Source organism: Protopterus annectens, chromosome 3.part1 (genome assembly GCF_019279795.1).
Source record: "Protopterus annectens isolate FY-2018-M chromosome 3.part1, PAN1.0, whole genome shotgun sequence".
In the NCBI taxonomy this organism is placed as follows: Eukaryota; Metazoa; Chordata; order Ceratodontiformes; family Protopteridae; genus Protopterus; species Protopterus annectens.
In genome coordinates, this window is record NC_056732.1 from 1,652,327,903 (window position 1) to 1,652,354,050 (window position 26,148).

Consider the following 26,148-nt stretch of genomic DNA (forward strand, 5'->3'; position numbering starts at 1 on the left):
GTTCATTGATCAACCTGACTCCCCGTCCGACGTATCCACTAGATCCACCAGGAGCCTGTCAGAACTTGATATGGTGCGTCTTGTGGACCAGCTGTTGACAGCCAGGGGAATACCCACACCTTCTAAGACCCATCTGCCTCCAGGACTTGGGTTGGTTTCTCCACGGACACCCTCTTACACTCCTCCTTAGACCATTCCCTTTCCGAAGCTTTCTACTCTGGCGTCCTTCTCGGAACCCACCACCTCAGCGCCTATAGTGGACCTCACTCAGACTCCGGGTTTGTCCCTTTGGTCATCGGTTCCTGTGGAACAGGTCCTTCCTCAATCTAGGGATTGGGGGATGGGCTCCTTGGTTCGGGGCACAGTCCTGTGTGTGTCTTCGGTTCCATCCTCTGTGCCGGTAGTCTCGTCTGCACTGATCCTGCTTGAGGCTCCATCTGCAGTGGCAGGTTCATCTGAGCAGGGTGTGACCCCCGTCCAGAGGTGGTCTTTCTCTGTTTCGGGCTCCCATCCCTCTTTGGGTGGACCTGCTTTCCATGCGATGGAGAGGGCTCTCACTTCTGAAAGCACTCCTTTGATGTTGGAACCCCAGTTTTTGCCCCCTGAGCTATAGCTGCCACAGGCCACTGGTGCAGAACACCCCTGTTCAGGGTACCCTCTCTTCCAAGTCCTCCTCGGAGACCATAACTGAGGAGCCCCTTCGAAAGAGAGCATGCAAGAGGAAGCACATGGACTCACCCAAGGAGTCCCTAGTGGAAGACACGGATTACGGTGATGGTGAAGGGTCCCCCCTTCGGAGACATCCTTGAAATGCTGAAACAGAGAGGTGACTGGAAGCCCTCCAGCCCTTCATCTGAGGAGTCCATGTTACGGCAGGCTTTCCACGCCAAGTCATCTACCTCTTGGGTGACCCTGCCTGCCAACGAGCTCGTCCAGCTCGTTGTGCAGCACGCTTTGAAGAACCCTGATTCCATTGAGGCGATCCCTCGGAGACCTGACAAAATTCTTTCCCCTCCCGAAGAGAACCCGCATTGGTCCAGAGGGTTACCAGTCAGTGCTATGGTGGTGGCGGTGGCCACGAAAAAGGACTTGGCTGAGGAGAGTCCCGGGTGGTGGACAGGCTAGGGAACCAAGTTTTTGCATCAACGACCTTTGCTATATGGTCTCTGAACTATTTGGCACATTTTACGAGGCTCCAGAGGGACTTGATCTCTGAACTCTCTGGGACACTCGCAGGACAGGTGTCTGACGAGGTAAGGGACAACGTTTCCTCTCAGCTCGCAACCCTGGAGTTGATTTCCAACTCGTCCATGAGGTTGCTATCACATGCAAGTGAAGGGGCGGCTAGAGCAGTGGGTTCAGGCATTGTCATGAGGCATCATGCCTGGATGCGCATTTGTGACCTCACGGATCCCTTCTAGTCTTCCTTTTTGAATGCTCACATCGAAGCATCATCCCTTTTTGGCCCCAAGGTAAAAGACACGATAGCCAGGTGTGAGCAAGATGGCAAGACCCTGTCTGCCATAGGCCTACGGTTTTTCAATCCTCAACGTTCCTTCTCCAGGAATCAGAGGAGTGGGGAAATGTGGCACAAAAAATCTCAGGGTCCTTTCCATGCCGCACGTGGTGATGATACCCCCAAAGGCAGAGGGGGTCCTCATAACCAAGGCACCAGGGACTGCTTCTCTGGACAGCCTTACCAGCGCTCCTGAAGAGCAACCCAGTTGCTTTCCTCTGGAAGCAGTCAGGGGTCATTTCTCTCTCTGCACCAAGCGGACTGGCAATCTATTACCACCAGTCCTTTGGTGCAGAGTGTAATCACCAGAGGTTACACCATCCCCCTTTCTTGTCAACCAAAGCTTCCAAAAAAGCTTCCCGACATTCCACCCAGTCAAAGGGAAGAAGCAGCTTTAGAGATAATAAAACTGTCTCAAAAAAAGAGTCCTCCAACCAGTCCCACCAAACCAGTGCAGATCCGGTTTCTGCTCAAAATTCTTTTTGGTGCCAAAAAAGACAGGGGACTGGAGACCGATTCTGGATCTCAGCAGCTTGAACAAGTATGTCACCCAAACCAAATTCTGGATGTTCATGGTTCAGTTTATTCTCCTTTTTTTTTAAGGGAAGGCGATTGGATGTGCTCAATAGATCTCCGGGATGCGTATTACCACATCAAAATGGACAAACTCTCCAGGACTTAGGTTCACTTCCGGCTAGAAGCCAGTCACCATCAGTTTCATGCCCTGCTGTTCGGTCTCTCTACAGCCCCCAGAGTGTTCATGAAGTGCATGACAGTGGTCACAGCTCATTTGAGACTACAAGGATTCCGGGTGTTTCCATATTTGGACGACTGGCTCCTCACCGGCACCGCCAAACGTCTGCTGGTAACAGCCCTAAATTATACACTCTCTCTGGCAAAAACTTTGGGAATTACGATACACTGGGGAAAAAAAATCAAACCTTGCTCCTACGCAGCAAATAGAATTAATTGGAGCAGTGTTGAACACCTGGTCCTGTCTAGTGTCGCTCCCAACCCACAGACTCCAGTGATTGAGGCTCCAGCTCCGGGTGATACTCTGTCAAACAAAAGTCTCAGCCAGGGAGGTTCTTCAGGCCCTAGGATCCATGGCAGCTTCAATCCCAATAGTGTCCCTTGCAAAGCTGCACATGCGAATTCTGCAATGGCTACTTCTTTCACAGTGGTTCCCAAACTACCACCCCCTCAGTTCCCAGATTTATATACCCAACACCTGCCAGTGGGACCTTCTTTGGTGGATGAGATGAGAGGCAGATCTTTGGAGTCGCCCATTCCAGTCTTCTCAGCCCAAGGCCACTGTCACCACTGATGCTTCCCTGATCGGGTGGGGGGGGCCATTTCCTGGGAAAGACAGTCCAAGGTGCATGGTCCACCTTAGAGGCCAACCTACATATCAACATTCTAGAACTGAGAGCAGTGCTGTTAGCGTTGCAGGCATTTCACCCAGTTCTCCCTTCTGGGACAGTTGCAATTCAGTCAGACAGTATGTCAGTGGTCTGGAATATCAACAAGCAAGGAGGAACCAAGTTCTACCCCCTGTGTCGAGAGGCCATGAGAATCGAGCAGTGGGCAATAGCTTCCGACCACTTTCTGATAGTAACGCATATCACAGGGAGCTCCAACTTAATTGCAGAGAAGCTGAGCAGATGCATCCTCCTGCCTCACGAGTGGTCCCTCAATCCCGAGGTGGTGACAGAAATCTTCAGCCATTGGGGCCAGCCTTGCTGTGATCTTTTTGCCTCCCCATCGAACAACAAGTGTGCAGCTATTTCACCCTGTTCTCCCCGGAGGGGGAGTCCCCAAGGGACAGTCTGATCCACAGTTGGCCCACGGGACTTCTTCATGCTTATCCGCCCATCCCACTAATTGCACAGTTCTTCAAGAAAGCTCTTTGGTTGAGATGCAACATGATCCTCATAGCCCCATTCTGGCCTCGACAAGTTTGATTCCCCATCCTTTGGCCTCACCTAGTATACCAGCCGTGGATTCTGGACCCTCTTCCAGATCTCATTTCTCACCCCCAAGGGTTGAACCACCCAAATCCTGTCCAGTCTCAAGCTAACAGGTTGCTTTTCTCCACTTCCGTTAGTTGCCAGGCAAGCTAATCTCACTTCACCTGTTCAGGACATCGTTCTGGCTTCTTATAAACCATCCACCAGAAGGCTATATCAGGATAAATGGAAAAGGTTCTCCGCCTGGTCTAAGGATAACATGCTAGACCCGTACTCTGCTCCCGTGACTGCAGTGCTGCAATATCTAAGTTTTTTGATAATGGAGCCTCTGCTTCCACCATATGAGTACACTTGGCGGCGATTTCTAATTTCCACAATGGTCTAGATAGCACCCCTCTTCTCCTTACGTCTATGTAAAGCCTTTCTCAAGGGAACCTCTCACATCAGGCCTCCTGTCAGACAGCCTGCAGAACCATGGAACCTCACTCTAGTCCTTCAGTCTTTGACTCAATTCCCCTTTGAACCCACAGCAAAGTGTGACTTAAAGTTCTTGTCCTGGAAGTCTTTGTTCTTAGTAGCCATCACGTCAGCTAGATGGGTTTCGGAACTGCAGGTGTTGTGTATCAAGAGGCCCTATCTGGTCTTCCATAAGACAGAGTATCACTCCGGGCGAACCCATCCTTCCTCCTCAAAGTTGTTTCTTATTTTTCCATTAACCAGACCATTGGCCTACCTGTGTTCTTCCCAATTTTTTCCAGTAAAGGAGAGTACTGCCTGCATTCCTTGGATGTACATAGGCAACTGAGATTCTCCCTAGACAGGACCAAGCCTATGGGTATTTCCTTTTCTGGGCCTAGAATGGGAAACTCCATTTCCAAGGTTACATTATTGAAATGGCTAAGGTACTGCATACATTTTATCTATTCCCTCTCAAAAGAACCTATGCCAAAGGTGAAAGCTTACTCCACTAGATCTATGGCAACATCTGCAGCTTTCCATTCCAGGGCTTCCATAGATGACATTGTGCAGCAGCCACTTGGGCCAAACCTCATACCTTTATCAATCATTACAAACTGGATTTCCTCTCCAGAGGGAGAGCTGCCTTCAGCTCATTGGTACTCAGGAGTGTTCTTCCATAAGGGCCATCCATGGACCTCAAGGTAGCTTGGGATTATGTCCCATCAGTGATGAATGAAAAGAAGATTAGCAACATCAGATAAAGAAGTTATGTCTTGCCATAACATTCCATCTGTGTTGTTGATATTCTTTCATTCATCACATCCCACCCCCCTTCCCCCGCTAAAGTCTCCTGGGGGATGCTTTGGGTCCAGATGGTGTACTAGGGCATTTGCACAGATGTGGCCCCGGCTTTACTTCTCTATCTTCAGCAAACTCGATCTGAGGTAACAGGGAGAAGGGCATTCTGGGTAGAAGCTTAGCTCGAGAGTTTTTTGGTTGGCACGAGCTTGGTAATAGGCCGACTTGGTTCCGAGGGCTCAGAACCGAGCCCATCAGTGATGAATGAAAGAAGATCAACAACACAGATGGAACATTCTGGTAAGACATAACTTCTTTTTTTCTTCTGTGAGGATGAATCACATTTAATCTAGGATTATACAACATGAAGATGTGGGCAGTATAGAGTATTTGGTTTGGATATTCCAGAAAACTTTTAACCATATGGTAGGAGTTGTGGAATTGAGGAGCATTTTTGGTTTTGATTTATTGGCTTCATTAGTTAGTGGACAAAGTTAGGAAAATGTGGAGGAAGAACATGCTTTACATAAGAAAGGGTGGAAGTGAGTGATGAAAGGATGAAGGTTGGGATGAGGTTGAAGGAGTACAAGGTAAAAAATCGAAAAAGATGCACTAGATGAAGTCCACAAAGTAATAAATAAAACAGAAATGCATATACAAATGGAAAACTGGTATGGAGTACTAGAAATGGAGGTGGAAGGAGATACGAGCTCTGAGTCAAAAAAAGAGGAATGTTCTTTTGTTAAACTGATGAGAAGGAGAACAAGGAAATCAAAAGATGAACTGAAAAAAATGCAGGAAAAGGTTACTATAAAGCACCATAGAATGTGAATAACATGAAAAGTGATGTTAGAAGAATGATGGAGTTTTTTGAACAGTGTGAAAAAATAGATGCAGAGGTAATTTGTTTACTTGACATAAGATTTGTATATAAAATCAAAAGGGTGGAATTTAAGTTGATGTGGAAAAGAAAAGTGGTGTGGACTGTAGGGAATGATACATGTTCAAGTATTCAGTATTACTAAAATTAAGAGATTAAAATATTAGATATAATAGTTGTGGTGTCAGGGAGACTTTTAGTGTGTGATATAAGAAAGCAGCAGAAGGTGTTTAGAATAGTAATAATATATGTGTATACAAATATACCTAAAAGAAAAAAATGTTTGAAAAAAATAAAAACTATGTGATAGTAAATATATATGTTATAGCGGTGGTAGACTTTAATTATAATTTAAGAAAGGTGAAATTAAAAATAGCACAAGATATAAAAATGATGAGAGAGGTTATAAAGAATAGATAAAGGGAAAGAATAAACTTAGAGGGCTTAACTTAAAACAGAGATTGATTATATTGTGTTTCCAGATGACACAAAAGGTAAAAGATGGAATTAAAGAAGCAAAGTTTTCGGATCATGTATGGGCAATAATGGGAGAAAACGAAAATATAATAAAAGAAAGAAGAGTGTTAAAAAGACTGATGAAGAAGATTGCAGGAATGGAATACCTTAAAAAGAAAGGGCAACTGGGGGAAGATCACATGACATTGAACCCATTTTATGGCATTTTGACAAAGTGGTGGATGGTGTTTAAAGAAAAGTTTAAAAAATATTCTTAAAATTAGAGAGAGAGCAGTGGAAGAAGAAAAAGATAATATTTTATAAGCAAACATAAATATATGAAATAGAGAAAGGGGCAGGGGAAGTCTTGGAGAAGAAAGTAAATTATAAAAATATAATAAAGAAAAATGACTGATATTTAGTCAAAAGTATTATTTGAACAGGAGAAAAGTTTACCAATTTTTTTAAGTTTTCTATTTTGGGTAAGAAATGTAGATGTAATGAGAGAAAAATTAATGTATTGAAGGATGAAAAAAAGTTAAAATATAAATGAGAAAATTATGGATATAGGTGTTAAGGTATGTACAGAATGTGTATAAGAATAAGAATGTGATGGGGCATATGGAAAATAAAATGAAAAAGGAGGTAGTGGAAGAAAGAAAAAAATAGAGAGGAAAGGGTTGGAGGATGGTATAAAATCCACACCAAGTCTAAATGTTTTAGGGAATAGTTTTCAGAAAGAAATATCAGATGATGAAAAGGATGTTTTTCATGAACTATGGAATGAATGGATGGAGGAAGGTATAAAAGGAAGAAGAGATTTTTAAGGAGGTTCTAACATTTATATGGAAAAAAAGAGGAAGGGAAGAAAATACTGGAGACTGATCACTTTGGAAAATACTGAATATAAAATATTTATGAAGATTATTCAGAAAAGAATGATGGATGTCATGAAAGAAGAACTGGCTAAATGAGTATTTGGGTTTAAAGGTAAGAGAGTAAATTAAATGCTAATGATGGTTAAAGAAGGGGTTGAATGTATAGATAAGGGGGGAGGAGAAGGAAAAGTAACTATGTGATATGAATAAGACGTGATAGTATTGATCATGGGGGAAATGTTGAACATTTAAAAAATATGACGTAGGAGTAAAAAGGATAGTGAAGACAGTTTATGGAAACTTTTGTGTGTTTGATTGTGAATGGATGGGTAGGAAAAATGATAAGACCAGGAAGAGGAGTAAAGCAGGGTTGTTCATTAAGCATGTGGCTGTTTGATAGTAATGAATGCAGTTATGCAAACATGTAGATCAAGGTTAAAGGTTAGTGGGAAGTTAAGGAAGGGATAAAGTTAACATTAATCTTGGCCTATGCAGATGATTTGGTCTTGGCAGCCAAGAACAAATATTGGGTGAAAGAGATAATTTAAAAGAACAGAACAAATGTTATGTACAGTAGGATTACAGTTAATTAAGTCAAAAAGTAAGGGATTTGGAGATGTGGTAAGAATGGCAGGAATTCTTTACCACAAGTGAAATTGATGTTTTAGGGGTCAAATTTGGAAGGGAAAAAGTAATAATAGAACAAAGGGGGGAAGGTCTAAAAAAATCCAAAAGTTGACAGATTGGTGAAGGGTGTTTCAGTTGTCCATAAGAAAGAGTATACATGTTAAACACATACATTTTAGGAAAGCTGGCATATTTATGTGGTGTGCACATTTCCAAGCTGTATGGAAACTGAATTATTGGGCATCTTATTTTGATTTTATGTGAGGAGCAAGGTTGAATCCAGTCAGAGAAGGATAGTTTATAATGTAAAAGAAATGGAGGGCTTGAATGTAGTAAATACAGTTATTTTCTTAGCAGCAGGACATCTGTTTTGGGTGTTAAAAATTGTCTGAAGAAATACCAATACTGGGAAATTTTTTATTTGAAAAATATAAAAGTATGTGGATGTTTGGGGGGGTAAGGAAAAGAAAAGAGAAATAAAAGGTTTGGAAGAGATGGAACAGTGTTGTCTCCTCTTACACTCAAGTCACCATCTTCCTTCATAGAGCAAAGCCTGCAGTCACTACATCTGACTTCGATACTGCAGGAGCTCTGCCACAAGGCCCTACTTTTGCAAGTTTACTGGTAATTTTGCCTTTGTATAATAACCTGAGCCACTACATCTGACCTCGGTCTTGCAGGAGCTCTGCTAAAAGGCCCTCCTACAAGTTTGCTGAAAATGTTGTCATTGTATAATAGCCTGCAGTCACTACATCTAACCTCAATACTGCAGGTGCTCTGCCGCAAGACCCTACTCCTACAAGTTTACTGACAATTTTGTCATTGTATAATGTAAGCACATTTATGATGAAGAACCTTACTGTGTATTAAATTAACAAGTTAAATACATGCCTCCTGTGTAATTTAAATCATCATCACCATCAACCCTTTTTTCCATTTTTCTACACGAGGTGGAGTATCTTAACTGTCACCATCTCTCACGATTCAATGCCACACTCCTGTTTTCTTCAGCATTCATGTCCGACTGTCGGAGATCTTCTCTCTCACAATCCATCCACCTCTTTGCTGGATGTCCTCATTTCCTCTTACCTTCTTCCTGTCTGTCCCAAATCTTCTTCACCAGATTGTCTTTTCTGCTCATGTCTGAAACACTGTAATCTGTTCTGTTTGATCTTTTCTGCAGTTGGAGCTACTTTGGCTTCTGCTGTTATGTCCCCATTTCTTCATCTGTCCGATGGTATGGATCCACCCACCTTTTCTCAGGCACTTCATTTCCTCATCTCGTCTGCCTTTACTTCCCAGGTAGTAGTACTGGTCGCACCACTGTCTTGTACACCTTCATTTTCAGTTTCTTTGGCATTATTCTATCATTCACTACACCTAGACTCTATGCCAGTTGACTGCAGCCCCTCTGATTCTAGCTTTGACGTCTTCATTCAGACTTTCCTTCTCCTCAACCACCCCTCCCAGGTACTTGAAGCTGTTAACCTGTTCCACTGTCTTCCCTTCTATCTCAGTTCTCAGCGTCTTTTGATTTTCCCAATGTGTTGCCATTACCACTTTTTTTTGTGCTTAGTTTCATCCCATGTGTCTTCTGTTTTTCTATTCTCTTATCTTTTGCTGAAGTTCTTTGTTCAGAATCTGCCTATAATCCTATCTTGTCTGCATACAGCAACTGTGTTGATCTGTCCCCTCCAGCCTGTTTGCTAATGTAGTCCATCACCAATTTGAACAGCACTGGGCTCAGAGCTGAACCCTGGTGCGCTCCCACTCCCACTGAGAACCCCACTCTGAGGCCGAACACTGTTCGTACTTCAGTCATTGGGTTCTTGTACATAGCCTGCCCTAATTCTACCAATATTACTGGGACTTCGAACCACCGCAGTACTTCTAAAATCTGCTTTCTTGGGAACTTGTTATGCGTTCTCCAAGTCTTTTTCTCATCTCTAGCTTCTTCTCAACTATCTGTCTCACTGCAAACATCAAGTCAGTTGTACTGCATCCTGATCTGAATCAGAACTGCTCATCTCCCGTCTTACATTCTACTACTCTACATATCTGTTTATCAATCACCCTCTCCAGAACTTTCATGCAGTGTGACCACAGTTGTAAATGTCCCCTTTGTTCTTGTACACTGGCACAAGTATGCTTATTTTCCAGTTATCTGGGATACGCCTTTCTCTTCACACTGCTATGAGTACCCTCAGGAGACATTACTCCCCATTTCACCCAGCATATTTATCATATCTGCTGTAATATCATCTGAGCCTGATGCTTTCCTTGACTTCATTTTCTTTATTGCTATTCTTACTTCTAGGTTAGGCTGCTCTTCTCTCATCGTAGGCTGTGTCTGGAGCAGTGTGGCTTCTGTGGGGATGTTATGTAGTCCAATCTCGCCTACATTATTACCCAAGGGTTCGGAGCCGAATGTCGGCTCCGACTCGGCCAAAACTTTTCTAGCTTGAAGTCTTTCTATTGGCTGGGCTAAGATGGTATCCCATGCTGCACTGCTTTATATCCCCAGATTTCGTTTGCTGCTCGTGTAGCTCGGACGTGGTCTTGCTTTTGGCTGTGGCTAAGTACCCTTTTTTCTTCATTATTAGAGCATTGGTTGCAAACAAAAAGCTATTTTAATAGCTATTGTGTGTTCTGGTCTTGTATGGTGAAAAGTTTTGTGTTTGATCGTTTTTTCTGTGGTATCCCACTAGCTGTTCCAATGGGCTAGGCCCGTTTCAGTCTGTCCCTTGCTTCCGTGTGTTATATTTTTTACGGGTCTAAAACCGTTTAAATTAGAGGTTTTAGTCTTCCCCTCCTGTGTTGTGCCTAAGGATCGTTTTAGCTAAGAGATCTTGAGGTTCTCTTTTGTGGTAGTGTTTTTTTCCCACCTTGTGACGGTTTTACAGTTGGTACTGTTGTCAGTTATTGTTGTCTAGCTAACTATGTCCAAAGATTCTAAGGAGCACAAGCCCTCAGGCGACAAGAAATGCTCTAGGTGCAGTTATAAAATGTCCATTACCGATGGACATTCTGTCTGTGTGTATTGTCTGGGAACAATCCATCTCCAGGAGTCGTGCAGTTTCTGTCATGGGTTTAGTCCGAGAGTTCTTCAGGAAAAGAAGAATAAGTTGATTTTGAAGGGACTTCTGAAACCCTCCTTTGAGGAGGGTCTGAAAACTGCTTCCAGCTCCAATACAAAATCTTTGAAATCTAAAAAGAGATCTCTGGCTCCATCAGCCTCCTCGGAGCCACCGGAGAAAATAGCAAATTCTGCTTCGACATCCTCGGCTCCATTGTCCTCGGGGCCGCAGGAAGTGTCTGTGGTTATGGAACCGGCATTGGCTCCAATCATTTTGGAACCTATTCGGAGCCGCTCGCCTAGCTTTAGGCCAGCATCACCTCCTCGCAGGTCCCCTTCAGAGAGGAGGTCTTGATCTCCCTCTCTATCCTCTAAATCCTCCAGGACCTTATCAGATGTGGACATCGATAGAGTGGTGCAAAGACTCATTCAGTCACCGTTTTTGGCAAAATTGTTCTCGGCTCCGACCCAGTCAGCTTCGGAAATATGTGGGGGGGATGCAAAGAGGACATTATAAAATTTATAAATTACATTAATAACAGCACAACCTTTCTTTCCTTTACTTTTCAGTACAATAAGATGAACATTAATTACCTTGATACTTGTATATATAAGGATATATCTAAAAGACAGTTCAAATCTAAAATATTCAGGAAGAAAACATTCTGCAACGCCTATTTACATTTTGACAGTTGTCATCCTATGTCACAAAAAGTTAGTATTATAAAAGGGCAAGCTATAAGAATTGTTAGGATGACTTCACATTTAGAAGACTTGGAATCAGAATTTATTGTGTTAAGGGAAATGTTTCTAGAGAGAGGATACCCTTTAGATTTGATTAACACTACTTTGAATAATATACACCAACAATGGGGTAAAAAATACATTCCCTTACTAGGTTCTGACGAAAGCAAAATAGTGGATAGGGCTAATAGTAAAAATTTTCATACTACCTGTGTTTTAACATATACCATTAGAAACATTTTTCAAAGAAATTGGAACATTTTTAGATCTAATGATGGTATACAAAAAGTTGGTAAAGGACCGGATTTTGTCAACAGAGTGGGTTTTAATATGAAACAACTTTTGGAATACAAAAGACCTTGTATCCTTCAGAACAAACGGGTACAAAAAATGTGGATGTAACTACTGCCCCTATATCTGTGCTCGAACCCATGATTAGGTTAAACAATGTTATGAAAAGCAAAGTTTATTTACAAAATGGTAATTGCAACACCAAGGAGTGGTCTACCTGGCTATATGTTGTACCTGCCAACAATCTAATGTGAGGCAAGACTGAAAGATCATTTAAGAACAGGATATATGAACATTTAAATGATATAAAGAATAAAAGAACACCAATTCTTTATATAAACATAGTACATCGGAAATTTATATTTGGTATTTTGGACACTGTTACAATAGAAACCAGAGGGGGACTGGAAAAATTTATTAAAAGAAGGAGAGCCAGTGGCAAGGACTGAATGAAACAGTGTCATTGACACCTCTTCTTATTGAAAGGGCAAACAACATTTGATGTATGTGAAGTTTAGGTTTGAGACATTTATATGCATTATTACATATAAATTAAAAAAGTAACATTCATTTGCTATCTAAGAAATTCAATAATGTTTTTAAAAAACTAATACATATTTATACATTGATTTTTTAGAACACTGACAGAAATTAATAAGCAATTTATTTATGAGTTTTTAAACAGATTTAATGTTGTTATTTATATCTTTTGTACCAGTCAGCTTCGGAGCCCATCCTTCAACCTGCTTCGATACTTCCTCCTCCAAGCGTATCTCAGCTTTTGGAGCCAGAGTGCTCGGCTCCGTGTGATGTCCCTGGGTCGGTTCCGACAGCCCCTCCTGGCTTATCGGTGCCGACGTCAGCTCTGACCCTGTCGGCGCAGTCCACGCAATTCAGGACTCAGGATTCTTCGGTCGGACCCGAGGGAGAGGCTTCGGGACACCTATCGGTTCCTAGTCTCCCTCTCAGTGCTTCGGCGCGGGGAAGTCTGACTCCTGTCGTGGTTTTGGAGGCTAGTCACTCCTCGGACTCAGGGGGACTGGCCTTCGAGGCCATGCAGAGTGCGCTGGCCAGGTCGTCAGCGGCATCATGCGGGTCGGTCACTCTGTCCCCTACTACACCGGTGCAGGTCTCTGATCACCATCTATCTCTAGACAGCGGAGCCCCAAGGCCTCAGGGTACCCCCATGAGTGGTCCCCACATTTCTGAGGGCCCCTCAGAGTCCTTGCCTGAGGAGCCACCCAGAAAGAAGACGTGCAAGAGGAATCACATAGATTCCCAGGATGAGTCTCTCACATCAGACACCGACCTCGAGGAATCGGAGGGGTCACCCAAGTCATCCTCTGAGGATTTCTTTCTCTGACATCCTAGAGATTTTGAAATAAATAGGTGACTGGCCATCCAAAGCCCCCTCCGAGGAGGAGCCCGTCTTCCTGAAGGCCTTTGGTGCTCAGCCCTCCACCTCCTGGATATCTCCACCCTTCGACGAGCTTCTGTATTTGGTCTGTCGAAGGGTGTGGGAAACCCCTGACTCTGTGGAACCAGTCCCCAGGAGACCCAATAAATTTTTGTCTGCTCCTCCTGCTAAGGAATTTCTGTCCAAAGGAGTCCCTGTGGATGCCATGGTGGTGGCAGTGGCCACTCAGAAGGAATTAGCCGAGACTACTTCTACCGTCCATCCTCCTAACAAGGAGTCTAGGACCATGGACCGGTATGGGAAGCGTACCCTTTCTTCAGCGACCTTTACCTTACGGTAATACTCTCACGGGTAACGTTTCTGAGGCAGTGACCCAGACAGTTAACGCTCAGATGTCTACCCTCAATTCCATCATTAACTCCTCCATGAGGTTGATCTCATATGCAGCCGATGGAGCAAGTAGGGCAGCAAGTTCAGGAGTTGCTCTTTGGAGACAGGCCTGGATGCGCCTTTGTCATATCGCGGAGGCTTTCAAGTTTTCATTCACCGACACCCCTTTCGATGGTTTCTCTTTGTTCAGAACCAAGGTGAAAGACACACTCACCAGGTGCGAGCAGGAGGGAAAAACTCTGTCTGCTCTAGGAGTCTGTTTTTCCCTTCCATCTAGGCTTTATCCCAAGGTTCAGAGGGGTGGCAAAATGTGGTTCAAGAAATCACAGAGGTTTTTTTCCCGGTGCACAAGGTGAGTCCCCTCCAGAGGCAGAGGAGGGGGTGGTTATTCAGGGAGACGCCACCCTAGTGGCAGAGGAGGCCCCCACAACTCGGGAGACTGCGATTCCTTTTGTGGTTCTCCCTACCGCCGCTCCTGATGGGAGGCCCGACTGTGCATTTCCGGAGCCAGTCGGGGGTCGAATCTCGTTATACCCGGAGGCCTGGCAAGACATCACCCAGGACCAATGGGTTCTATGAATAATTTCCGGAGGATATGTCATCCCCTTCTCATCAGGTCCTCCTCCAATCAAGAAAATCCCAGATGTTCCACCCAGTCAAAGGGATTACGTAGCTTCAGAAGTTTCAAAGCTGCTAGAAAAAGGAGCCATCCAACATGTCCCCTCAGACCAGATCGGATTAGGGACTTACTCAAGATTCTTTTTGGTGCCGAAAAGGACAGGGGACCTGAGACCCAAATTAGATCTCAGCCAATTGAACACCCACGTGCAGAAGTCCTAGTTCCGAATGGTCAAATTGCAGTCTGTTCTCCCATTGTTGGGAAGAGAAGTGTGGATGTGCTCCATCGACCTCAAGGATGCTTACTACCACATCAAGATGGACAGGGCATCCAGAAGTCACCTACGCTTCCGGCTGGGAACCAGTCACTTTCAGTTTCGAGCCCTGCCCTTTGGTCTCACCACAGCCCCCAGGGTGTTTTACCAAATGCATGGCAGTGGTGACTGCTCACTTGAGACGTCAGGGATTCCAGTGTTTCCATATCTGGACGACTGGCTCCTTAATGCCACGACCAGGCATCTACTAATCCAGACCAGGGACGCTACTATAAACCTATGTCAACAGCTGGGCATCACATTGAACTGGGAAAAATCTGTCTTGTTGCCCTCACAGCGTGTCACTTTTATAGGCGCAGAACTAGACACCATCCTCATGCAGGCACTTCTACCACAGGAAAGAATCAGAGTCCTACAACAACAAGTTCATGCCTTGCTCCCCCTGAGAAGAGCAAAGGCAAGATGGGTCCTTCAACTATTGGGGACAGTGGCTGCGATGATTATGTTAGTCCCTTTGGCAAAGTTACATATGAGACTCCTTCAGTGGCTACTTTTTGCTCAGTGGTCTCTCCAACGTCTTCCACTTTCTTACCCTATTCTACTCACGGACAGGTGCAGACAGGATCTCAGTTGGTGGCTTTGCACCGACAACCTGAATGCAGGAAAGCCCTTCGTTCCTGCGCCCCCGATTGCCACGGTGACCACAGATGCCTCCCAGATGGGGTGGGGGGGCATTATCTAGGCAGGACAGTCCAAGGCACGTGGCAAGAGCACGACATACATCTGCATATCAATGTCCTGGAGATGAGAGCTGTGTTACTAGCATTGCAAGCACTTCAGAGTTTTCTTCCTCTTGGGACTATTGCAATCCACTCAGACAATATGTCAGTGGTGTGGTATCTGAACAAGCAGGGAGGAACCAAGTCCTATCCCCTTTGCATTGAGGCCATGCGAGTTTGGCAGTGGGCAGTGTCTTCCCAACGCTTTCTGGTGGCAATGCACATTCCGGGGAAGTCCAATGTGATCACAGACAGGCTAAGCAGAGCTACTCTGATGCCTTACGAGTGATCCCTGAGCTGTCAAGTTGCGGAACAGATCTTTCTCAGGTGGGGTCAACCTTGCTGCGACCTCTTTGCCAGCCCCCTCAATGCCAAATACAGCAGCTACTTCACGTTGATCCCCCCTCAGGGGGAGTCACCCAGGGACGCTCTAGTCCACGATTGGCCCTCCGGTCTACTATATGCCTTTCCTCCAGTTCCCTTGCTGTCAAAGGTTATTCAGAAAGCGCAAGCCTTGGGAAGCAGAATGATTCTGATTGCTTCACACTGGCCTCGTCAAGTTTGGTTCCCCTTTCTCCATCCCTATCTCATGGACGCTCCTTGGATTCTGGACCCACAACCAGACTTACTGACACACGTCAGGGCAGCTCCATCCCTCTCTTCAGACCCTCCGGTTGACAGCCTGGCTACTCCACTTCCGTCATTAGTTAGGCTTCACCATTTCTCACCGGAGATGGTTCATATTTTATCTTCCTCTCATAAGCCCTCCACCAGGAAGATTTACTACAGTAAATGGAAGAGGTTTTCAATCTGGGCTCATACCCAATAGATTGACCCTTACACAGCTCCAATTTTGTCTGTATTAGAGTTCTTGTCTATGCTCTTTAACCAGGGTTCAGCCGCCGCAACCATTAAAGTCCAATTGGCGGCGATTTCTACCTTTCATGTCGCAAACGAACCTAGTCTGATGGCTCATAGACTCTGTAAGGCTTTTCTGAAGGGCACTCTGTTACTTTGTCCTCCGGTATCGGAACCTGTCATGCCTTGGGATTTAAACTTTGTTCTACAGGCTCTTACTTCATCCCCCTTTGAGCCTGCAGCCACTTGCGATTTAAAATTCTTAACTTGGAAGACTGTCTTTTTAGTAGCCATCACGTCAGCCAGACGCGTTTCAGAGCTTCAGGCCTTATCAATCAAACCCCCTTATTTGATTTTTCATAAGGACAGGGTTTCTCTCAGACCCAACCCTTCCTTTCTTCCCAAAGTGGCGTCAATCAGTAACCTTAATCAATCTATTGAGTTGCCAGTGTTTTTTCCCCAGTTCTCAAACAAGGCAGAATTTAAATTTCATCAATTGGATGTACACAGACAATTACATTTTTATCTGCACAGAACCAAAGACCTCAGAAAATCTGATCAGTTGTTTGCTTCCTTTTCGGAAAACAGAATTGGGTCTCCTGTCTCCAAAGTCACGCTGTCCAGGTGGATCTCCAGTTGCATTTCTTTCATTTATTCCTCAGGGGGTAAAGATTTACCGTTCCCGGTGAAGGCTCACTCTACTCGGTCTGTATCTACATCTACAGCCTATCAGGCCAGATTGTCTATGGATGATATTTGTGCTAAGGCTACTTGGGCATCTCCTCACACCTTTGTTACTCATTACAAGTTGGATGTGGTATCTAGGGGCAGGTCTTCCTTTGGTTCCACAGTGCTCAGGAGTATTTTCCACTGAGCCTCCCAGGATTTAGGTGCTAGGGACGCTTTCCCACGGGTAAGAATGTAGGCGAGATTGGACTACATAACATCAAAAAGTTATGTACTCACCATAACGTTCAATGAATGTAGTCCATCTCGCCTCACATTCTTAGTTACCCCCCTCCTTCCCCCTTCCTGGAGGATCTGGAGGTTAGGTCTGGTTTCAGAGCTCCCTTCATTCTTGGTTTGTTCTTCCTTTCCTTGGGTGTTGTTATGCATGGAGAATGAGTGCTGGTGTTCGCAGCAAACTAGATCTGGGGATATAGAGCAGTGCAGCATGGGATACCATCTTAGCCCAGCCAATAGAAAGACTTCGAGCTAGAAAAGTTTTGGCTGAGTCGGAGCCAACATTCGGCTCCGAATCCACGGTTAAGAATTTGAGGCGAGATGGACTACATGCATCGAACGTTATGGTGAGTACATAACTTCTTGATGTAATGGGATCCTATCTAGCCTACATTCATAACTGATGGGTTTGGCTCCGACTCGGCCAACTAATACACTAGCACGAAGTCTCTCATTGGCTGGGGCTACTCCCTATCCCAGGATGCACTACACCTGCTTCCCCAGATCTCGTTTGCCGCTTTACAAGCTGGACGTGGTCTCGACTTGGCTGGAGCTAAGTGGTTTCATTTTTACCTTTACTGGTCTTTGACCTTGGGGTTTTTCTCTATATATTAACCAAACAGCTGTTTTAACAGCTATTCTTTGTAATTTATATATCTCGTGTCTGTGTTTGAGTGATTTCTAGTACTTTATTTTTTCAGTCGGGCAAGGCCCGTTTAAGTTAGAGGGCCTTTGCCCTACCTTTGACTGCTGTTTAAGTGCTATTTAAGTTTTGGTTAGTTGTTTTTCGGGCTAAGCCCGTTTAAATTAGAGGGCTTTGGGCCGTTGAACTTGTTTTGTCTGTGTCAGTTCACTGTGTTCTTTTTGAGGTAAATTTTCCTCAGTACTCGTGCCATTGTGTCTCGCGCTCTTTAGTTGGCGCTTTTTTGTGATAGTCTTATTGCTTGTTGAGGGCCTGTATTATGTCAAAGGAGCAGAAGTCAGGCTTTAAAAAATGCACTCGGTGCAGTTACAAAATGTCCATCACAGACAGCCATTCAGTTTGCGTTTATTGTTTGGGGCCGAAACATCTGCAGGAGACATGTAGTGTCTGTCATGCTTTCTCCTCTAGGGTTCTTCAAGAACGCAAGAACAAGCTGATTTTGAAAGGGCTTATTAAACCCTCCTTTGAGGAAGCCTTAGATCCTCCTGTTGCTTCCAAAAAGAAAAGATCGTCGGCTCCGACAAGTCCGTCGGAACGTCTACTAAAAAGCAAAAATTGACTTCTTCTTCCTCGGCTCCACTGACTTCGGGGCCGAGGGTCGAAGGGTCTGCCTCGATACCTCTTGCCTCGGCTCCATTAGTTTCGGAGCCGCAGGTTGGAGTATCGAGAGGTGAATCACCTCCATCGGTTCCAATGGCTTCGGAGCCGGTGGAGGTGTGCAGCTCAGACTCTTCCCCCTCGGCTCTGAAGAAAGCTCCTTCGGCGCCGATGGTGGTCATTGCTGTGGTGGAGCCGGCGCCGATAGCGTTGGAGCCATTTCGGAGCCGGTCCCCTTCTCTCTCGGAGCCGAGAGGAAAGTCTTCTAGATTGTCTACCTCCTCTAAATCATCGAGACTCTCTGATTCGGACCCGGATAGGGTGATACAGAGGCTATTCCAGTCTCCAGTTTTTACTAAATTGGTCTCGGCTCCAGCACAGTTAGCTTCGGAGCCGATCCCCCCTCCAGCACAATTGATTCCTCCTCCAACCTCCTCGGAGCCATTGGAGTCGGTGGTGGTGGAGCAAAGCGGAGCCATACGGTCAGAGCAGAGACCCCTTCGAGGTCTCTCGGTTCCGACTATGCTTCCTATCCTGTCCTCCGGTTCAGGGTTTGGTACAGTGACTTCTTCAGCCGGGCCCGAGGGGAACACTTTGGGATTGGGTGCTTCGGTGCCTAGTCTTCCCCTCGGAGCATTGGCTGCTGGAATTCCCAGTGCCATCGTGGCCTCTAGGCCAGTGACCTCCTTGGATTCTGGAGGTCCGGCCTTTGAGGCCATGAGGAGCGCGCTGGCCATGCCTTTGCCGGTTCAGCAGGATTCTACCTCACCGTCCCTAGATTTGGAGACTGGTGCCTCTGTTGTGTTGCAGTTCCCCGGCAGCGGGGTCCCAGGGCCTGAGGATACCCCCATCGGGGGTTCCCTTCTTCCGGGAGGTCCATCCGAAACTGCTTCGGACGAACCCCCACGGAAGAAATTGTGTAAGAGGAAGCACGTAGACTCCCAAGATGAGTCTGTTACATCGGATACTGACCTCGATGACGCAGAAGGGTCCCCCAAATCATCTTCGGATGATATCTCCTTCTCAGATATCTTGGAGATTCTGAGACAGAGAGGTGACTGGCAAGCCAAACCCCTTCAGCTGAGGAGTCAGTCTTCCTCAAGGCCTTTGGGGCCCAGCCTTCCGCCTCCTGGGTGTCTCCGCCCTTCGATGAACTCCTGGATTTGGTTTCTCGAAGGGCGTGGGAACACCCTGATTCTGTGGAACGGTGCCTGCGAGACCCAATAAGTTTCTGTCAGCCCCCCCCCCCCAGAAGGAATTTTTGACAAAGGGTGTGCCTGTAGATGCTTTGGTGGTGGCTTCTGCCACACAGCAGGACGTGGCAGAGGCTTCAACGTCTGTTCATCCTCCTAATAAGGATTCCAGGAGCATGGATAGGTACGGGAAGCATACCCTGTCTTCAGCGGCCTTTACCTTACGGTCGCTGAATTATTTGTCATTTCACTAGGCTCCAAAGGGATCTCCTTAAAGAGCTAAATGACTCCCTTGTTGGTAATCTACCTGAGGCACTGGCCCCGACTGTTGGCTTCAGATGACTACCCTGTTATCCATTGTTAACTCATCCATGAGGCTCATTTCCTATGCGTTGAAGGCGTAGAGCAGCAGGAACAGGCGTTGCCCTCAGGAGACACGCCTGGTTACGCTTGTGTTCATTTGGAGGCCTTCAAGTCTTCCTTGGACGCCTTTGATGGGTCATCTTTGTTTGGACCCAAGGTGAAGGACACACTAACTCGGTGCGAGCAGGAGGGCAAGACTTTGACTGCCGTTGGGGCCCGATTTTCCGCTCCTTCTAGGCCTTACCCCAAGGCTCAGAGAGGAGGGAAAATGTGGTTTAGAAAATCTCAGAAGTCTTTCCCTACTCCACCCAGTGATTCCCCCTCCAGAGGCAGGGGGATTCTGGAAGACGCCCCAGAGGTGGCAGAGGCCCCGTAACTCTGGAGACGGGGATTCCTTTCGTGGTTCTTCATACAACCAGCGCCCCTGAGTTGTTGCCCGACTGTGCAACTCCGGAGCCAGTCGGGGGTCGTTTTGCGGTGCACCCACAAGCTTGGGAATCCATAACAAGCGATCAGTGGGTGCTTCGCATTATTACCGGAGGATACATCATCCCCTTCAACAAACCCCCCCTTTCTTTAAGGGAAATCCCGGAAGTACCACCCAGTCAGCGGGATCAGGCAGCATTAGAGGTTTCAAAGCTGCTAGAAAAAGGAGCCATCCAGCCTGTCCCCATCGACCAGATCGGATCAGGAACTTACTCAAAATTATTTTTGGTACCAAAAAAGACAGGGGACTTCAGGCCCATTTTGGACCTCAGTTCATTGAATCGTTTTGTAAAAAAATCCAAATTCCGAATGGTCACTCTTCAATCTATTCTTCCTTTACTGGAGAAAGATGCATGGATGTGCTCCATAGACCTCCAGGATGCTTACTATCACATTCCGATAGCTCAAGAGTCCAGGAGACATTTACGCTTCCGCCTCGGAGTCAGTCATTTCCAATTCCGAGCACTGCCCTTTGGTCTCACCACAGCCCCCAGGGTGTTCACCAAGTGTCTGGCAGTGGTAACTGCTCACCTGAGAAGTCTGGGATTCCAAGTGTTTCCATATCTAGACGACTGGCTCCTTACTGCCACCTCCGAGCATCTACTATTCCAGGCTCAAAGCCACAACCAGATTTGAAGGAGTTGTAAGATATGATGTATAGTGGGTGAGCAAGTGGGTAAACACACCTTACAATGTGGCTATGATGCCCTAGAGGGCCTCAAGTAGAGCGGTTGCTGCTACAGGATCAGTCATTCGTAGACATGCTCTGGCTTAGGGAACAAATCTGTTTGATCATGTAGAAAGCTTGGAACTTAGATGCTCCTTTACAAAAAGGATGTGCTTGTCGGTACTAATGCTGGAGGAGATATTGCATGGAAAATGGAAGAAAAGCCAAATCTATGCAACTGTTAAAGCTTTTTACAGGTCCAACCACCACGCTTTTAGCAGAAATTACCTTCAAAAACTGGTCCTTCCAGCCACTGGATGTTTCTGTAGACATACTATTAAGGGCAGAGGGCAATCACAAGACTGTTATAGAGGCTTATTAATGCATAAAACTCCAGCACCAAGAGGTGTATGTAAGACAGTACAAATAATACTGGAACAAACCTAATGACTCCTCATTTCCATGCTAAGCAGGTCTCAGCTGGCAGCACCTTTGGAGGAAAGTTTGGCATTATTTGCAAGAAATTGGCATATTGTCACAACAGGACAAAATGGATCCTGGACACTATAAACAGAGGCTGCCACCCCAATTCCACACTCTTCCAAAATGAGGCATGCCAAACTCACATACAATCAAAGGGCAGAGGCACAACTACAAATTTCAAAGCTCATACATGAGAGCTATTCAAGAGGTACCTACTCACTTAACAACAAGGTCACAGGTTTTTTATTTCAAGACTTTTTTCTGGTACTCAAGGAAAGGAACCACTGGAGACTCCATTTTGGACTCTATCATTCCATCTCTAAAATATTTTACTGCACTGTGTACCCAAGATGCTTCAAGACATACAGCAGCCATGCTGGCAAGTGAGTTTTTACAGTAGCATTGGACTCTCAAGGAGGTATACTCTGTATGCCCTGACACCAGACAAAGGCAGATATTCTCAGATTTCTTGCAGGTTCAGTCCACTATCAATTTCTGCACTTCGTCTGTGAATACTTGGCCAGTAGATAAGCCAGTGCTCTGGTATCAGTGATTGCTTACTGTAGACTTCTCAAGGGATACAATTTCTATTCTTATTTGGACGCACTGCCTGATTCCAAGCGGACAGCAAGCACTCCCTGGAACATCTGGCTATGTAACACTTGGCTGCATTCTCTGGGATACACACCAAATAAAGAGAACCCAGGCTACCACCATCTCGTGTACACTTTCTGGGTGCCAATTCTGGACACAAACACCAGATGGCCTATCTTTGGCCAGAAAAAATAGGGTACCAACTTCCAGTACTTCAAAATGATTTACAAATGTACCAGGCTTATTGCAAGGAATCCTGCAGGCTCTAGTTTGCATCTTTTTGCATTTTTAATCCCATATGCAGTGCTGCATGGAGAAACCTCTGTGGTACTCTAAAACTCTATGGTCTCAACACAGTTCCCAGTTTGGAAACACATTGTTTGGCCAATTCTATGCTTGCAAGGAATTTCCAAGTATGTCAAGCAACACAGGCTCTCTATTCTGCAAGCCTCTGGCAAACAGTCATAACCACAGACGCCAGACACTTGGGGCATGCATGGAGCAGGTATTCTAGGGTAATGGTCTCTGTAAGCAGTACTTTCACATCAATTGCAGAATAGTGATAAAATGTAATATAGCCAAGGACTCTGCATCTTAGGACACATTGATGAGAATAGACACACTACAGTAATGTGGTATATAAACAAACAAGGAGGGGAATACATTCATACTTTTGTGTAGACATTTTAGCTAAGGACTTTTGAATTGGTTTCTGAATAGAAAATTTAATTCTGCATTTCTGCTGTGATTGGAAACACAGACACCTAAGCAGAATATGATAGATCCAATACAAATGGAAGCATCCTCAGGTTACAGAGATAATCCATGGGAGTCAGATATAGATCTTTTGCCTCCCATAGGAATCATCACTGAAAGTTTGTTTGAGGACCTTTCATCCAAAGGCCTGAGAGGACTTTTCATTCAGTTGGGACAGCATGGATAGTTTGATGATTCTACCTCTGCTCTTCTGCCTGCTGTATGAGCAAGAGCAGACAGACCGAAGATGATACTGATTGCTCCAGGACAAGGCAACACTGGAGGCCTCCTGAGGAGCCTAACACATACTCTCCTGTCCCTGCCTCTAATGCCTTCTGATGACTCCAGCACAGCTACAAAACTCTTCTACAGCCAGCTGGAAACACTCACCTCGCATGGAAATTCCCTTTAACACTCACAATAGACCTTACCAAGGAGGATGTCATTTTGGAGGCCAGGAAGGCCATCTACTAGGAAAGCATTCAAGAAAATGGAAGCGGTTTTGTTTCCTGAATGAGAAAAGGCCAGGACCTCTAGAAAACTGGAATCCTGCTTCTAGGTTTTACAGTATTCCAGCTGAGCTAAGGAATACCAGTGGACTTTATTTTTCCAGCAAAATCCATGTCTCAGCCATTTCTGCAGAATTCACACGGATCCTCCCTTTTATTTTCTCAAATTCCAATTTTGGATGCATAGTTCTCAGAGGGCAATATAAGACCACCAAGGAAACAGCCACACCAGCCTGATCTTAATCATATACTAGAAAATTAACACAGTTTCCTTGAACCAGTTGCCTCTAATAGATTTGGTAATATTTGTCCTGGAAAACAGCTTCTTCCTTCTGGCTACCAGCCTCAGGCTTCGGAACTACAGGCCCATGCAGCCTTTATTCTCCATCAGGACAGGGTTTCTGCACTCAACTCCGCCATTTATTTCAGTGGTATTCCAGGGTAGCTTGAAACTGCTTACACCTACCTAATTTACCTAATCTCAAACAAAGGCACTTTTAGACATCTATAGGCAGCTATGATATTTGGACAGAACAGTCTCTAGGACCAGAATAACTTCTTGTGTCTCTATGCTGTAGGCCAAGGGAAGCTAGCACAAGCAGACTATTTAAAGTGGGATAGGCTACTGTATACGGTTTTGTTATTCCTATCATGGGAAATCTGTTCCTACAGGCAACAGGATCACACCCACCAGGGCCACAGCCACCCCACAGCCTCCCAGGAGGAGTCTACCAAAGATATTCTCTTGGGATATGTTTCACTGGAGTTCTGTACATACTTCAGCAAACACTTTCAAATTCACCTCCGCTCGAGACCCAAAAACTAGAGCAGGTTTTGCTACTGCTGTGTTGCAGTAGGCATTCTGGCTCAACCCAGTTCTCCTGGCACTACCACCCTGTGCGAGGCTTTGTGACCCACCATCTAGGATTACTGCAGCTGTGTATGCACGATGAAATATAGTGCCAGCGTTTTGTACCCACTCAAATGTAGATATTCGAAAGTGCTAAGAAGCAGCTGCAGCACAGGTTTCCCTCCCTTCCCTACTAAAGGCACAGCCCAACACTTTCATACAACCTGACTGCCATTCCATAGCTATTTGGTTTGCAACTACTGATTTTGGATTATTTTGCATTGCATGTATATATATATAAATACATAACTTATGTATTGCCTTCCTTCAAAATTTGACATCTGGGGTAAGAAAGACTGAAGAAACATGGCGCCGGGTTGTGTCTTATATCTGCCTCATTGACGCCAGGAGAGAAAGCTTACAACAACCGACGCCGGACCTGACTTTGGAATTCGCCAATCAGGACCCGCCTTGATGTAGAGAACCCATCTGTGATTACTGCAGCCAGCTTAGCACCTCTAACATCTACATTTATGGTAGGCATGCAACTGTACCATGACAGAAGTCTAGAATGGCCTCTCTCCTTCATTCCTCTTGGGTTCCCACCCATGTGATGAGGCTCTCTCCTTAGGGTAGACACTAGTTTTCTGTGTTTGCATGAATGTATGAAAGCGAACAAACAAGATCTGGGGAAGCAGGTGTAGTGCATCCTGGGATAGGGAGTAGCCCAGCCAATGAGAGACTTCGTGCTAGTGTATTAGTTGGCCGAGTCGGAGCCGATGGATCGGCTCCGAACCCATCAGTTATGAATGTAGGCGAGATGGATCCCATACATCCGAAGTTATGGTAAGTACATAACTAAAAGTTTTCTTCATTTAGATTGAAGCTGCTGTGGACTGGTGAGCAGGTTGTTGCTGGCATCCCTTATGAAGTGTCTGACTATCTTCTTTATATTTCTGCTTTGCCTTGCAACATGATGTAGTCTCTTTATGCCACCTACTGAGTCCCCTTCCTGAAGCTGGTAGAGTGCCTCTGATGCCCTATTCTTTGCTATCGCAACTCCCTTCTTGGCCTTTTTGTTAGCCAACCAGTATTCCTTCCTAGCCTGGTTGGTCTTTTCTGTCTTCCACTTTTTCCTGCACTCCTTTCTTTTGATGACTTCCTGGACTTCTGCATTCCTTCACCAGTTTTCCCATGTACCTTATTTCCATACCTGTCTCGGCCATATATCAGTTCTGCAGTCCTCACATATGCTGTTTTGAGGTGCTGCCATTCTTCTTCCACTTCACCTGTTACGTCCTCTGCTTGGGGTGCTAGAGCCTTGAGTAATTCCTTGAACTGTTTTACTTTCTCTCTAGTCAATTTCCAGGTCTTCAGCCTGGTCTCTGTTGACCTTAGAGCCTTCTCTGACCACTGTTTGGAGCTGATTGTGGCAGCCAGTGTTTTATGCTGTGGGCCAGCCATTTCACTGGGGATGACATTCCATTCATTGATTCTACCTCAGTGCCCTTTCCTTACTAGGAGGAAGTCTACCTGAGTTACATGTTGGCCAGTCTTATATGTGATCTCTCTCTCTCTCTCTTTCTGAACCATGTGTTCACCACCATCACGCCGTTTGCCAGACAGAAGTCTAGAATGGCCTCTCCTTCATTCCTCTTGCCCCACCCATGTGGACCTAGGCCAGGGGTCTGCAATCTTCACTATCAAAAGAGCCATTTTTGGGCCCTCTTCCACCAAATAAAATTCAACTGGAGCCACAAAACCTATTTGACCGCTAAAATAATGAAGCTAATACAACATATAAAGTTTTATGTGTAGTTATTATACTATACATAAAAGAACTAAGTTTATAAGAGCAGTATTTAAAATCCATCTCTGTTTTTGTTCCTTTATTGGGATTTTTATTAGGGTCATTCATTCGCTCTGTGTGCGTGCATGTGACTCATACTGCT

At 45.3% G+C, this 26,148-nt stretch overlaps 1 protein-coding gene across 1 annotated transcript in view; it reads left to right on the forward strand.

The window, feature by feature from the left end:
• Positions 1-26,148, forward strand: part of PEX1 (peroxisomal biogenesis factor 1) — a 1,694,243-nt gene that overhangs the window by 687,303 nt on the left and 980,792 nt on the right. The window lies entirely within an intron of this gene.